This window comes from Oncorhynchus gorbuscha, unplaced genomic scaffold, assembly GCF_021184085.1.
Source record: "Oncorhynchus gorbuscha isolate QuinsamMale2020 ecotype Even-year unplaced genomic scaffold, OgorEven_v1.0 Un_scaffold_2106, whole genome shotgun sequence".
NCBI classification, from domain to species: Eukaryota; Metazoa; Chordata; class Actinopteri; order Salmoniformes; family Salmonidae; genus Oncorhynchus; species Oncorhynchus gorbuscha.
Window position 1 is genome coordinate 39,884 of NW_025746698.1, and position 17,617 is coordinate 57,500.

Genomic DNA, 17,617 nt, shown 5'->3' on the forward strand with positions numbered 1-17,617 from the left:
TTTTTAGGTGAGGGGTTTTGTTCTTAGGTGAGGGTTTGTTCTCAGGTGAGGGGTTTTGTTCTCAGGTGAGGGTTTTGTTCTCAGGTGAGGGTTTTGTTCTCAGGTGAGGGTTTTGTTTTAGGTTAAGGGTTTTGTTCTCAGGTGAGGGGTTTTGTTCTCAGGTGAGGGGTTTTGTTCTTAGGTTAAGGGTTTGTTCTCAGGTGAGGGTTTTGTTCTCAGGTGAGGGTTTTGTTCTTAGGTTAAGGGTTTGTTCTCAGGTGAGGGGTTTTGTTCTCAGGTGAGGGTTTTGTTCTTAGGTTAAGGGTTTTGTTCTCAGGTGAGGGTTTTTGTTCTCAGGTGAGGGGTTTTGTTTCAGGTGAGGGTTTGTTCTCAGGTGAGGGTTTTGTTCTTAGGTGAGGGTTTTGTTCTCAGGTGAGGGTTTTGTTTTTAGGTGAGGGTTTTGTTCTCAGGTGAGGGGTTTTGTTCTCAGGTGAGGGGTTTTGTTTTAGGTGAGGGTTTTGTTCTCAGGTGAGGGGTTTTGTTCTTAGGTGAGGGGTTTTGTTTTTAGGTGAGGGGTTTTGTTCTTAGGTGAGGGTTTGTTCTCAGGTGAGGGTTTTGTTCTCAGGTGAGGGGTTTTGTTCTCAGGTGAGGGTTTTGTTCTCAGGTGAGGGGTTTTGTTCTTAGGTGAGGGTTTTGTTCTTAGGTGAGGGTTTTGTTCTTAGGTGAGGGTTTTGTTCTCAGGTGAGGGGTTTTGTTCTCAGGTGAGGGTTTGTTCTCAGGTGAGGGGTTTTGTTCTTAGGTGAGGGGTTTTGTTCTTAGGTGAGGGTTTTGTTCTCAGGTGAGGGGTTTTGTTCTTAGGTGAGGGGTTTTGTTCTCAGGTGAGGGGTTTTGTTCTTAGGTGAGGGGTTTTGTTCTTAGGTGAGGGGTTTTGTTCTCAGGTGAGGGGTTTTGTTCTTAGGTGAGGGGTTTTGTTCTCAGGTGAGGGGTTTTGTTCTTAGGTGAGGGTTTTGTTCTCAGGTGAGGGGTTTTGTTCTCAGGTGAGGGTTTTGTTCTTAGGTGAGGGGTTTTGTTCTCAGGTGAGGGTTTTGTTCTTAGGTGAGGGGTTTTGTTCTTAGGTGAGGGGTTTTGTTCTCAGGTGAGGGGGTTTGTTCTCAGGTGAGGGTTTTGTTCTCAGGTGAGGGGTTTTGTTCTCAGGTGAGGGGTTTTGTTCTCAGGTGAGGTGGGGTTTTGTTCTCAGGTGAGGGTTTTGTTCTCAGGTGAGGGGTTTTGTTCTCAGGTGAGGGTTTTGTTCTCAGGTGAGGGTTTTGTTCTCAGGTGAGGGGTTTTGTTCTTAGGTGAGGGTTTTTTGTTCTCAGGTGAGGGTTTTGTTCTTAGGTGAGGGGTTTTGTTCTCAGGTGAGGGGTTTTGTTCTCAGGTGGGGGGTTTTGTTCTCAGGTGAGGGTTTTTGTTCTCAGGTGAGGTGTTTTGTTCTCAGGTGAGGGGTTTTGTGGTTTTTCAGGTGTTTTGGCACCACATGTTTGTTCTGGAGGCCATAACTCTTCGTCTGTGATTGGTCAACAGCAGGGATTCTTCAATAAAGTCTTTGCTGTCATTCAACGAGAAGACTGTTTTTTAATGCCAATATTTTCAATGAGAAATAATGCACCGAACATCTTCATTAGATGTAAAATTACACAACGAATGTCAAAATGATTTCTTGAGTTTGATCTTAGATTATTTTAGACGATTTACAGCATCTCAAAATGGACAAACAGGTACTGTACTTCTCAAGGAAATTCAGAGACCTTTTAACCAAAGGTCTTTTGAGGGATTATGCGAGCAGGTTCGTTCGGAAAAGGCGCCAGCCCGAACTGAAGCATGCTGACGCCTTCAGGGTTCTTACTTCCTGCCTTTTGAGAGCTGCTAATATAAATGAACAAAATGAAATACTCCAGACTGTGCCTTTAACAGGTCTTTCTTCTTCTCTCCGTCCCAGTCCCAGGTAAAGTGTCCCAGCTCTCTATGGAGGCGCTGGATGACTCCAACTCTCTGAAGGTGATGTGGGCTCCCCCTGGTGGAGACTGGGATAAGTACAGGGTGCTGCTGTTAAATGGGACCCAGACTCTGGATAACAGGACCGTGGAGAAAGAAGTGGTGGAGTACACCTTCTCTGGCCTGGGACTGGTTCCTGGGAGGACCTACAGGGCTGGGGTCATGGTGGAGAGCACTGGGGAGCAAGGCACTGTGGAGTACTGCCACAGAGGAATAGGTAGGCTACACAACAACATAATGGAGTAGGAGAAAGTACTGGCATCAGTAAGAATGATAAGAGAACTCATCATCATGACTCTTCATCTCATTGTTCTCTCTATTTCTGCAAACCTTCTTTCTCCCCTTCTGTCTTTCCCTTAATCCAACACCCCCTGTCTCTCTCTCTCTCTGTCTCTCTCTTTCTCTCGTGCTCTCTGTTTGTTTGTCTCTCTCTCTCTCGTGCCATGCTCTCTCTCTCTCTCTCTCTCTCTCTCTCTCTCTCTCTCTCTCTCTTTCTCTCTCTCTCTCTCTCTCTCTCTCTCTCTCTCTCTCTCTCTCTCTCAGCTCCTAAGCCCGTCTCAGAGCTTCATATCCGCCATGCTGTGAGACCTCCCTCAGCGCCCTGTGGAGTCACGCCCCCAACTCAGCCAGGGACGGCTACGCCGTGGAGCTCCGCCATGGCAATGCCACGGTTGCCACGAGAGACCTGACCCGTGACATGAGGGAGTGCACCTTCAACGTGCTCATGCCTGGACGCGTGTTCACCATTACCGTGACAACCAAGAGCGGGGAACTCAACAGCTCTGTGTCTGTGCTAGGGAGGACAGGTGAGAGGGTTGCTATAGCACCTGTATGGATATTTATACACAACACACTAAAACAGAGGGACTGCCCCTTTGTAGCTGAGGTCATCTCTACGGTAACACTGTATTTATCCAATCAGAGGGACTCAATGATACTGTCCCTTTGTAGCTGAGGTCATCTCTACGGTAACACTGTATTTATCCAATCAGAGGGACTCCATGATACGGTCCCTTTGTAGCTGAGGTCATCTCTACGGTAACACTGTATTTATCCAATCAGAGGGACTCCATGATACTGTCCCTTTGTAGCTGAGGTCATCTCTACGGTAACACTGTATTTATCCAATCAGAGGGACTCCATGATACTGTCCCTTTGTTGTTGAGGTCATCACTATGGTAACACTGTATTTATCCAATCAGACTTTGAGGCAGCATGTACAGGGATGTTTTTTACTTTGTCTCAGTTTATTTTCTTCACAAAATGGAATCTTCAGATGAAGTCTGACACACAAAGGCTAATAATGAGCCTGCTGAGATGAAAATAGGCTTTGTTTACAAATGGAGCCTGACAGTAACTGAGCCTTTCTGTCTGCAGTACCTCTGGAGGTGAGGCGTGTCCACCTGAGCAACCAGGGCCACGTGGACAGGTTACAGGCCAGCTGGGAACTCCCCCCTGGAGATCTGGACTTCTGCAGCCTGCAGCTCCTCCACAACAACCGGGCTGTGCAGAACCACACCGTCCCAGCCAACACCACCTCTCTGCAGCTCAGAGACCTCAGGCCTGGCGCCTCCTACAGCCTGGTGGTCAGTACTGTCAGTGGTGGGATGGTGTCGAAGCAGGCCGTGGCTGAGGGACGCACTGGTAAGTTAAATATCAGGAACAGTTCATCTTTATGCATTTACTCAACTGTATCGTCCACATTATTAACATCGACTGACCGACACGTGAGCCAGGCGTTTGTTTTGGGGGTTGATCTGTATGTTCTTCCTGGTGGTCTTGTCCATTACAGCTGTTTATGTGTGTATGTGATATAGTAATGGCCAAGCTTTATTCTATGCTTAGAGATGGTCGTTTAAGGGTAGGTGTCTGACCATCGGAGTAAATCACTCATTGTTATAGTGATTGCTAACCAACATTAATTATAAGATACAATCTCAGAGAGAGAAACGTAATATTGTTTTCCAATACAAAGAGAATGTCTGGAATGTTCAGGAAGCTTTGTGTCAACTACAAAACAACTCTCCAAGGTCCCGTTCAAAGACTTCCTTGTCCGATCTCAATTGTCTTCCCCAGGAAAGTTCTGGCTATTTCGGGGCCCCACAGCTTCCTCCTTTTAATTAACTTCAGAGTCCGGGGCCAAGGGTTGATGAAAACAAAAACACCACTTTCAGATAACATTCAGACAACCTTCGGCTAACTGTCAGCTAACGGGATAATAACAAAGGACACTTGAACTAAACCTTTCCTGTCACACCGGGTATCTGAATGTCACATTAAATGCCACATGTAATCAAGTCCGTCTATTCAATTCAAATCATCACTGGTGTGTTGTAGGAGTAATTCATGTGAGCCAAACAGCATGAAAGCCTTTAGCTCAGAAGGCAACACAGTTTTGAGGTTCGAAAGGATTTTAACCCCAATCGACCTCACAACCGTTTTGTCCTTCTGTCCCTTCTCAGTGACGGCTGCGGTCGGTAACAACGGTCGTCCAGACTTCTATCTCTAACATGTGTGTGTCTGTGTCCTCTCTGTCGACGACCGGTCTCTGCCCCCCTCCTTTTCCCTCCTCAGTACCAGCTGCGGTCGGGGAGGTCACGGTCGGTAACAACGGTCGTCCAGACTTCTATCTCTAACATGTGTGTGTCTGTGTCCTCTCTGTCGACGACCGGTCTCTGCCCCCCTCCTTTTCCCTCCTCAGTACCAGCTGCGGTCGGAGAGGTCACGGTCAGTAACAACGGTCGTCCAGACTTCTATCTCTAACATGTGTGTGTCTGTGTCCTCTCTGTCGATGACCGGTCTCTGCCCCCCTCCTTTTCCCTCCTCAGTACCAGCTGCGGTCGGAGAGGTCACGGTCGGTAACAACGGTCGTCCAGACTTCTATCTCTAACATGTGTGTGTCTGTGTCCTCTCTGTCGATGACCGATTTCCCTCCTCAGTACCAGCTGCGGTCGGAGAGGTCACGGTCAGTAACAACGGTCGTCCAGACTTCCTGGGGGTGTCGTGGCAGCCAGCGGTCGGGAGATGTGGACAGTTACCTGGTCCTACTGAAGGACCGCGACAGGACCGTACACAACCTGGTGGTTTCTAAGGCAAGCCCAGAGTGTGTGTTTAACTCCCTCAAGTCAGGGAGGCTGTACACCGTCTCCATAGCAACCCGCAGCGGCAGCTTCCAGAACAACACGGTGGTGACGGCTCGTACACGTAGGTCTCACACACACCACCACACACACACACACACACACACACACACACACACACACACACACACACACACACACACACACACACACACACACACACACACACACACACACACACACACACACACACACATTACACACCAAGACACACACATGCAGGCATTACAAACCAACACACACAGATGCAGGCATTACAAACCAACACACACAGATGCAGGCATTACAAACCAACACACACAGATGCAGGCATTACAAACCAACACACACAGATGCAGGCATTACAAACCAACACACACAGATGCAGGCATTACAAACCAAACACACACAGATGCAGGCATTACAAACCAACACACACACATGCAGGCATTACAAACCAACACACACAGATGCAGGCATTACAAACCAACACACACAGATGCAGGCATTACAAACCAACACACACAGATGCAGGCATTACAAACCAACACACACAGATGCAGGCATTACAAACCAACACACACAGATGCAGGCATTACAAACCAACACACACAGATGCAGGCATTACAAACCAACACACAGATGCAGGCATTACAAACCAACACACACAGATGCAGGCATTACAAACCAACACACACAGATGCAGGCATTACAAACCAACACACACAGATGCAGGCATTACAAACCAACACACACAGATGCAGGCATTACAAACCAACACACACAGATGCAGGCATTACAAACCAACACACACAGATGCAGGCATTACAAACCAACACACACAGATGCAGGCATTACAAACCAACACACACAGATGCAGGCATTACAAACCAACACACACAGATGCAGGCATTACAAACCAACACACACAGATGCAGGCATTACAAACCAACACACACAGATGCAGGCATTACAAACCAACACACACCGATGCAGGCATTACAAACCAACACACAGATGCAGGCATTACAAACCAACACACACAGATGCAGGCATTACAAACCAACACACACAGATGCAGGCATTACAAACCAACACACACAGATGCAGGCATTACAAACCAACACACACAGATGCAGGCATTACAAACCAACACACACAGATGCAGGCATTACAAACCAACACACACAGATGCAGGCATTACAAACCAACACACACAGATGCAGGCATTACAAACCAACACACACAGATGCAGGCATTACAAACCAACACACACAGATGCAGGCATTACAAACCAACACACAAACACAGATGCAGGCATTACAAACCAACACACACAGATGCAGGCATTACAAACCAACACACACAGATGCAGGCATTACAAACCAACACACACAGATGCAGGCATTACAAACCAACACACACAGATGCAGGCATTACAAACCAACACACACAGATGCAGGCATTACAAACCAACACACACAGATGCAGGCATTACAAACCAACACACACAGATGCAGGCATTACAAACCAACACACACAGATGCAGGCATTACAAACCAACACACACAGATGCAGGCATTACAAACCAACACACAAACATTACAAACCACACACAGATGCAGGCATTACAAACCAACACACACAGATGCAGGCATTACAAACCAACACACACAGATGCAGGCATTACAAACCAACACACACAGATGCAGGCATTACAAACCAACACACACAGATGCAGGCATTACAAACCAACACACACAGATGCAGGCATTACAAACCAACACACACAGATGCAGGCATTACAAACCAACACACACAGATGCAGGCATTACAAACCAACACACACCGATGCAGGCATTACAAACCAACACACAGATGCAGGCATTACAAACCAACACACACAGATGCAGGCATTACAAACCAACACACACAGATGCAGGCATTACAAACCAACACACACAGATGCAGGCATTACAAACCAACACACACAGATGCAGGCATTACAAACCAACACACACAGATGCAGGCATTACAAACCAACACACACAGATGCAGGCATTACAAACCAACACACACAGATGCAGGCATTACAAACCAACACACACAGATGCAGAGGCATTACAAACCACACACACAGATGCAGGCATTACAAACCAACACACACAGATGCAGGCATTACAAACCAACACACACAGATGCAGGCATTACAAACCAACACACACAGATGCAGGCATTACAAACCAACACACACAGATGCAGGCATTACAAACCAACACACACAGATGCAGGCATTACAAACCAACACACACAGATGCAGGCATTACAAACCAACACACACAGATGCAGGCATTACAAACCAACACACACAGATGCAGGCATTACAAACCAACACACACAGATGCAGGCATTACAAACCAACACACACAGATGCAGGCATTACAAACCAACACACACAGATGCAGGCATTACAAACCAACACACACAGATGCAGGCATTACAAACCAACACACACAGATGCAGGCATTACAAACCAACACACACAGATGCAGGCATTACAAACCAACACACACAGATGCAGGCATTACAAACCAACACACACAGATGCAGGCATTACAAACCAACACACACAGATGCAGGCATTACAAACCAACACACACAGATGCAGGCATTACAAACCAACACACACAGATGCAGGCATTACAAACCAACACACACAGATGCAGGCATTACAAACCAACACACACAGATGCAGGCATTACAAACCAACACACACAGATGCAGGCATTACAAACCAACACACACAGATGCAGGCATTACAAACCAACACACACAGATGCAGGCATTACAAACCAACACACACAGATGCAGGCATTACAAACCAACACACACAGATGCAGGCATTACAAACCAACACACACAGATGCAGGCATTACAAACCAACACACACAGATGCAGGCATTACAAACCAACACACACAGATGCAGGCATTACAAACCAACACACACAGATGCAGGCATTACAAACCAACACACACAGATGCAGGCATTACAAACCAACACACACAGATGCAGGCATTACAAACCAACACACACAGATGCAGGCATTACAAACCAACACACACAGATGCAGGCATTACAAACAAACAGGCAACACCACACACACAGATGCAGGCAGATTACAAACCAACACACACAGATGCAGGCATTACAAACCAACACACACAGATGCAGGCATTACAAACCAACACACACAGATGCAGGCATTACAAACCAACACACACAGATGCAGGCATTACAAACCAACACACACAGATGCAGGCATTACAAACCAACACACACAGATGCAGGCATTACAAACCAACACACACAGATGCAGGCATTACAAACCAACACACACAGATGCAGGCATTACAAACCAACACACACAGATGCAGGCATTACAAACCAACACACACAGATGCAGGCATTACAAACCAACACACACAGATGCAGGCATTACAAACCAACACACACAGATGCAGGCATTACAAACCAACACACACAGATGCAGGCATTACAAACCAACACACACAGATGCAGGCATTACAAACCAACACACACAGATGCAGGCATTACAAACCAACACACACAGATGCAGGCATTACAAACCAACACACACAGATGCAGGCATTACAAACCAACACACACAGATGCAGGCATTACAAACCAACACACACAGATGCAGGCATTACAAACCAACACACACACATGCAGGCATTACAAACCAACACACACAGATGCAGGCATTACAAACCAACACACACCGATGCAGGCATTACAAACCAACACACACCGATGCAGGCATTACAAACCAACACACACCGTCTCTTGGGCCCCTCATCTTGATCACTGTCTCTTGGGCCCCTCATCTTGATCACTGTCTCTTGGGCCCCTCATCTTGATCACTGTCTCTTGGGCCCCTCATCTTGATCACTGTCTCTTGGGCCCCTCATCTTGATCACTGTCTCTTGGGCCCCTCATCTTGATCACTGTCTCTTGGGCCCCTCATCTTGATCACTGTCTCTTGGGCCCCTCATCTTGATCACTGTCTCTTGGGCCCCTCATCTTGATCACTGTCTCTTGGGCCCCTCATCTTGATCACTGTCTCTTGGGCCCCTCATCTTGATCACTGTCTCTTGGGCCCCTCATCTTGATCACTGTCTCTTGGGCCCCTCATCTTGATCACTGTCTCTTGGGCCCCTCATCTTGATCACTGTCTCTTGGGCCCCTCATCTTGATCACTGTCTCTTGGGCCCCTCATCTTGATCACTGTCTCTTGGGCCCCTCATCTTGATCACTGTCTCTTGGGCCCCTCATCTTGATCACTGTCTCTTGGGCCCCTCATCTTGATCACTGTCTCTTGGGCCCCTCATCTTGATCACTGTCTCTTGGGCCCCTCATCTTGATCACTGTCTCTTGGGCCCCTCATCTTGATCACTGTCTCTTGGGCCCCTCATCTTGATCACTGTCTCTTGGGCCCCTCATCTTGATCACTGTCTCTTGGGCCCCTCATCTTGATCACTGTCTCTTGGGCCCCTCATCTTGATCACTGTCTCTTGGGCCCCTCATCTTGATCACTGTCTCTTGGGCCCCTCATCTTGATCACTGTCTCTTGGGCCCCTCATCTTGATCACTGTCTCTTGGGCCCCTCATCTTGATCACTGTCTCTTGGGCCCCTCATCTTGATCACTGTCTCTTGGGCCCCTCATCTTGATCACTGTCTCTTGGGCCCCTCATCTTGATCACTGTCTCTTGGGCCCCTCATCTTGATCACTGTCTCTTGGGCCCCTCATCTTGATCACTGTCTCTTGGGCCCCTCATCTTGATCACTGTCTCTTGGGCCCCTCATCTTGATCACTGTCTCTTGGGCCCCTCATCTTGATCACTGTCTCTTGGGCCCCTCATCTTGATCACTGTCTCTTGGGCCCCTCATCTTGATCACTGTCTCTTGGGCCCCTCATCTTGATCACCGTCTCTTGGGCCCCTCATCTTGATCACTGTCTCTTGGGCCCTCATCTTGATCACTGTCTCTTGGGCCCCTCATCTTGATCACTGTCTCTTGGGCCCCTCATCTTGATCACTGTCTCTTGGGCCCCTCATCTTGATCACTGTCTCTTGGGCCCCTCATCTTGATCACTGTCTCTTGGGCCCCTCATCTTGATCACTGTCTCTTGGGCCCCTCATCTTGATCACTGTCTCTTGGGCCCCTCATCTTGATCACTGTCTCTTGGGCCCCTCATCTTGATCACTGTCTCTTGGGCCCCCATCTTGATCTTGATCACTGTCTCTTGGGCCCCTCATCTTGATCACTGTCTCTTGGGCCCCTCATCTTGATCACTGTCTCTTGGGCCCCTCATCTTGATCACCGTCTCTTGGGCCCCTCATCTTGATCACTGTCTCTTGGGCCCCTCATCTTGATCACTGTCTCTTGGGCCCCTCATCTTGATCACTGTCTCTTGGGCCCCTCATCTTGATCACTGTCTCTTGGGCCCCTCATCTTGATCACTGTCTCTTGGGCCCCTCATCTTGATCACTGTCTCTTGGGCCCCTCATCTTGATCACTGTCTCTTGGGCCCCTCATCTTGATCACTGTCCACTGTCTCTTGGGCCCCTCATCTTGATCACCGTCTCTCACTCTGTTCACGGTGCGTTCTGAACGTATTCAGACCCCTTTGACTTTTTACACATTTTGTTACATTACAGCCTTTCTCTAAAATGGATTAAAATCACATCTCCTCCCATCAATCTACATACAATACCCCATAATGACAAAGCGAAAACAGGTTTTAGTAAAAAATAAAAAACTTAAATACCTTAATAAGTATTCAGACCCTTTTCTGTGAGACTCTAAATTGAGCTCAGTTACATCCTGTTTCCATTGATCATCCTTGAGATGTTTCAACAACTTGATTGGAGACCACCTGTGGTAAATTCAATTGATTGGACATGACTTGGAAAGGGACACGCCTGTCTATATAAGGTCCCACAGTTGACAGTGCATGTCAGAGCAATAACCAAGCTCTGTCGAGGCACAGATCTGGGGAAGGGTACCAACAGATTTCAGCAGCATTGAAGGTCCCCAAGAACACAGTGGCCTCCATCATTCTTAAATGGAAGACGTATTGAACCACCAACACCCTTCCTAGAGCTGGCCGCCCGGCCGAACTGAGCAATTGGGGGAGAAAGTCCTTGGTCAGGGATGTGACCAATAACCCTATGGTCACTCTAACAGAGCTCCAGAGTTCCTCTGTGGAGATGGGAGAACCTTCCACAAGGACAACTATCTCTGCAGCACTCCACCAATCAGGCCTTTATGGTAGAGTGGCCAGATGGAAGCCACTCCTCAGTAAAAAGACACATGACAGCCTGCTTGGAGTTTGCCAACAGGCACCTAAAGACTCAGAAAATGAGAAACAATATTCTCTGGTCTGGTGAAACCAATATTGAACTCTTTGGCTTGAATGCCAAGCGTCATGTCTGGAGGAAACCTGGCACCATCCCTACGGTGAAGCATAGTGGTGACAGCATCATACTGTGGGGATGTTTTTCAGCAGCAGGGACTGGGAGACTAGTCAAGATTAATGGAAAGATGAATGGAGCAAAGTACAGAGAGATCCTTGATGAAAACCTTCTCCAGAACGCTCAGGACCTCAGACTGGGATGAAAGTTCACCTTCCAACAGGACAACAACCCTTAGCCCTCAGCCAAAACAACGCAGGAGTCTCTGAATGTCCTTGAGTGGCCCAGCCAGAGCCCGGACTTGAACCCGTTCGGACACCTCTAGAGAGACCTGAAAACAGCTATACAGTGATGCTTCTCAGCCAACCTGACAGAGCTTGAGAGGATCTACAGAGAAGAACGGGAGAAACTCCCCAAATACAGATGTGCCAAGTTTGTAGCTTCATACCCAAGAAGACTTGAGGCTGTAATCGCTGCCAAAGGTGCTTCAACAAAGCACTGAGTAAAGGGTCTGAATACTTATGGAAATGTGTTACATTCTTTATAAATGATCAAAATGTCTAAAAACCTGTTTTTGCTTTGCCAGCATGGGGGTATTGTGATGTCATTATAGGGTATTGTGATGCCATTATGGGGTATTGTGATGCCATTATGGGGTAGTGTGATGTCATTATGGGTTATTGTGATGTCATTATGGGGTATTGTGATGTCATTATAGGGTATTGTGATGCCATTATGGGGTATTGTGATGTCATTATAGGGTATTGTGATGCCATTATGGGGTATTGTGATGCCATTATGGGGTATTGTGATGTCATTATAGGGTATTGTGATGCCATTATGGGGTATTGTGATGCCATTATGGGGTATTGTGATGCCATTATGGGGTATTGTGATGTCATTATAGGGTATTGTGATGCCATTATGGGGTATTGTGATGCCATTATGGGGTATTGTGATGCCATTATGGGGTATTGTGATTCCATTATGGGGTATTGTGATGCCATTATGGGGTATTGTGATGCCATTATGGGGTATTGTGATGCCATTATGGGGTATTGTGATGCCATTTTGGGGTATTGTGATGCCATTATGGGGTATTGTGATGCCATTATGGGGTATTGTGATGTCATTATAGGGTATTGTGATGCCATTATGGGGTATTGTGATGCCATTATGGGGTATTGTGATGTCATTATAGGGTATTGTGATGCCATTATGGGGTATTGTGATGTCATTATAGGGTATTGTGATGCCATTATGGGGTATTGTGATGTCCTTATAGGGTATTGTGATGTCATTATGGGGTATTGTGATGCCATTATGGGGTATTGTGATGCCATTATGGGGTATTGTGATGTCATTATGGGGTATTGTGATGTCATTATGGGGTATTGTGATGCCATTATGGGGTATTGTGATGCCATTATGGGGTATTGTGTGTAGATTGATGAAGGGGAAAAAATGAGTCATTCCAATTTAGAATGAGGCTGTAACGTAACAAACTGTGGAAAAGGTCCAGGGGTCTGAATACTTTCTGAATTCACTGTATATATTCATCTACTTACATGGATGAATGTGTTAATATAGATTTCTTTTCTGGTAATCTAGGTGACAAATTGTTCAATTGGTATGGAACATTTTTGGAGAAAACGTGTGTCTCTTAAAATGACAACGGTGTTGTGTTTAATGAAAAACACCCCACATCCTACCTACTTGACCTCTTGACCTGATGAAATCTCTTCTACCCAGAACCCTCCAGTGTCCAGAACCCCAACGCCATCCACTCTGCCAGGGATGACTTCCTGAAAGTCTACTGGCGCCATGCGTCCGGAGACTTGGACCGTTACGAGGTGGTCATTAAGTACAACAACACGGTCGTCCAGAACCAGACGGTGGCGCGCTCGCAGAACGACTGTGTGTTCAGCTCCCTGGTCCCCGGGAGGCTTTATACAGTCACTGTCAGCACCTGGAGCGGAGAGTACCAGTCCAGTGTTTCTACTGATGGGAGAACGTGTGAGTCTATTAACTACAGTCTGAGAGTCTATTAACTACAGTCTGTGAGTCTATTAACTACAGTCTGAGAGTCTATTAACTACAGTCTGAGAGTCTATTAACTACAGTCTGTGAGTCTATTAACTACAGTCTGAGAGTACCAGTCCAGTGTTTCTATTGATGGGAGAACGTGTGAGTCTATTAACTACAGTCTGAGAGTCTATTAACTACAGTCTGAGAGTACCAGTCCAGTGTTTCTATTGATGGGAGAACGTGTGAGTCTATTAACTACAGTCTGTGAGTCTGTGTCTGTTGCTACTGCAGTGTTGGTAGAAGGTTTCAGTAAAATGCTTTGCTGCTGAGTTTTCTGTGTGGCCAAGTCCACGGAAAACCAATATACAACTTATTTGGAAGAATTTGTAGGTGTGATATCTAGAATTCGGCGCATGAGAATTGTACCTACGATCACATTCAGTAACATTTTGGCAGCGCAAAGTTAACCTTAAACTAGTGGGCATCATGGGTCAGATTCCACTCAGCCAACCAAACCATTGAGCCCTTTAGTGTTCTGTGAATAGTTGAAATGTTGAAATAAAGTTGTATTTGACTGTCTCCGTAGTCCCCTCTGCGGTGCGGAGCCTGGCCCTGGGTGACAGTGGTACAGGTGATCTGATGGTCACATGGTCTCCAGCGCTGGGGGACGTTGATCACTACGAGGTCCAGATCCTCTTCAACGACACGCGGGTTTACCCGCCCGTAACCCTGGGCAACGAGGCCCGTCACCACCGCCTGGCTTCGCTCACCCCGGGACGCCTGTACAAGATGGTGGTGTCCACCTTCAGTGGACCCAACCAGAGACCTCAGTTCATCGAGGGCAGGACAGGTCAGTAGGGGAACAGAGTGGGCAGCTGCTTGGTTTTCCAAATAACCTCACAATGTGTTTCATAGCATTTCAGTCACAGGTATTTCAGGTAAAACAACAGAATAACCTGTTGTTATCACTTCATTCCGTAGAACATCATCTAACCTTTTGTTATCACTTCATTCCGTAGAACATCATCTAACCTTTTGTTATCACTTCATTCCGTAGAACATCATCTAACCTTTTGTTATCACTTCATTCCGTAGAACATCATCTAACCTTTTGTTATCACTTCATTCTGTAGAACATCATCTAACCTTTTGTTATCACTTCATTCCGTAGAACATCATCTAACCTTTTGTTATCACTTCATTCTGTAGAACATCATCTAACCTTTTGTTATCACTTCATTCCGTAGAACATCATCTAACCTTTTGTTATCACTTCATTCCGTAGAACATCATCTAACCTTTTGTTATCACTTCATTCCGTAGAACATCATCTAACCTTTTGTTATCACTTCATTCTGTAGAACATCATCTAACCTTTTGTTATCACTTCATTCCGTAGAACATCATCTAACCTTTTGTTATCACTTCATTCCGTAGAACATCATCTAACCTTTTGTTATCACTTCATTCCGTAGAACATCATCTAACCTGTTGTTATCACTTCATTCCGTAGAACATCATCTAACCTGTTGTTATCACTTCATTCTGTAGAACATCATCTAACCTTTTGTTATCACTTCATTCCGTAGAACATCATCTAACCTTTTGTTATCACTTCATTCTGTAGAACATCATCTAACCTTTTTGTTATCACTTCATTCCGTAGAACATCATCTAACCTTTGTTATCACTTCATTCCGTAGAACATCATCTAACCTTTTGTTATCACTTCATTCCGTAGAACATCATCTAACCTTTTGTTATCACTTCATTCTGTAGAACATCATCTAACCTTTTGTTATCACTTCATTCCGTAGAACATCATCTAACCTTTTGTTATCACTTCATTCCGTAGAACATCATCTAACCTTTTGTTATCACTTCATTCCGTAGAACATCATCTAACCTGTTGTTATCACTTCATTCCGTAGAACATCATCTAACCTGTTGTTATCACTTCATTCTGTAGAACATCATCTAACCTTTTGTTATCACTTCATTCCGTAGAACATCATCTAACCTTTTGTTATCACTTCATTCCGTAGAACATCATCTAACCTTTTGTTATCACTTCATTCCGTAGAACATCATCTAACCTTTTGTTATCACTTCATTCCGTAGAACATCATCTAACCTTTTGTTATCACTTCATTCCGTAGAACATCATCTAACCTTTTGTTATCACTTCATTCCGTAGAACATCATCTAACCTTTTGTTATCACTTCATTCCGTAGAACATCATCTAACCTTTTGTTATCACTTCATTCCGTAGAACATCATCTAACCTTTTGTTATCACTTCATTCCGTAGAACATCATCTAAAGATTTTAAAATGAAAAAACACCACGTTGTTTTTTTGGCCGGTCTTCAACTTATTTTTTTACAAGTGATCCACATTGTGACCCATCTCCATCCCCCCCCCCCCTTTACTCCTGTCTCTCTGCCTTCTCTCTCAACCCCCCCAGTCCCCAGCCAGGTGAGGAACCTCCATGCCCGGCCAGGGGACCAGGCTGCCAGCCTGAGGGTGTCCTGGACCCCTGGTGATGGGGACGTGGACATGTACACAGTGTCCCTATCCCAGGGATCACACCTTCTGGAGACCAGACCTGTCCCCAAACACGTCACTGAGCTGGACTTTCAGGGTCTGGTACCAGGACAGCTGTACGGGGTCGAGGTTCAGTCCCTGAGTGGAATACTGGTCAATAATTCAACAACTACTGGACGAACAGGTGAGAAGAAGGGAGGGGAATAGGAGAGGAAATAGGAGAGGGAATAGGAGAGAGAGGGGAATAGGAGAGGGAATAGGAGAGGGAATAAGAGAGGGAATAGGAGAGAGAGGGGAATAGGAGAGGGAATAGGAGAGAGAGGGGAATAGGAGAGGGAATAGGAGAGGGAATAAGAGAGGGAATAGGAGAGAGAGGGGAATAGGAGAGGGAATAGGAGGAGAATAGGAGAGGGAATGGGAGGGGAATAGGAGAGGGAATGGGAGGAGAATGGGAGAGGGAATGGGAGGGGAATAGGAGAGGGAATGGGAGGGGAATGGGAGAGGGAATGGGAGGGGAATAGGAGAGGGAATGGGAGGAGAATAGGAGAGGGAATGGGAGGAGAATAGGAGAGAGAGGGGAATAGGAGAGGGAATGGGAGGAGAATAGGAGAGGGAATGGGAGGAGAATAGGAGAGGGAATGGGAGGAGAATAGGAGAGGGAATGGGAGGAGAATAGGAGAGGGAATGGGAGGAGAATAGGAGAGGGAATGGGAGGAGAATAGGAGAGGGAGGGGGGAGAATAGGAGAGGGAATGGGAGGAGAATAGGAGAGGGAATGGGAGGAGAATAGGAGAGGGAACGGGAGGAGAATAGGAGAGAGAGGGGAATAGGAGGGGGAATGGGAGGAGAATAGGAGAGGGAGGGAGGAGAATAGGAGAGGGAGGGAGGAGAATAGGAGCGGGAGGAGAATAGGAGAGAAAATGGGAGGCGAATAGGAGAGGGAATGGGAGGAGAATAGGAGCGGGAGGGAGGAGAGGCAGGGAGGGAGGAGAGGCAGGGAGGGAGGGAGGGAGGGGACAGCTTAGTCCCTGAGTGGAACACTGGTCAATAACAGCAGTGCTACTGGATGAACAGGTGAATGCTCAGTATATACCTGTATGATAACACATCGTTTGGACTGGAGCCATTAAGTCACACAGGGCTTTTCTTGAATTATAGCGGAACAACAGTTGTCATTATCATCAACAGTTGTCATTGTCATTTGTCGTCTTCATGGAAAAGTCTAACTCTAAAATCATTGGAAACTGATTCTCTTCATAACAAGTTCAGAGATCAAGAATACTGCAATATAACCCTCACAGCCATGGGTGATGTCTAACCTCTCCCTGGATCTGTCCAATCCCCTCCCAGCCATGGGTGATGTCTAACCTCTCCCTGGATCTGTCCAATCCCCTCCCAGCCGTGGGTGATGTTTA

The 17,617-nt window shown here is 46.5% G+C and overlaps 1 pseudogene; it reads left to right on the forward strand.

The window, feature by feature from the left end:
• The window catches only part of LOC124024986, a 72,783-nt pseudogene that overhangs the window by 39,872 nt on the left and 15,294 nt on the right, over positions 1–17,617 (forward strand).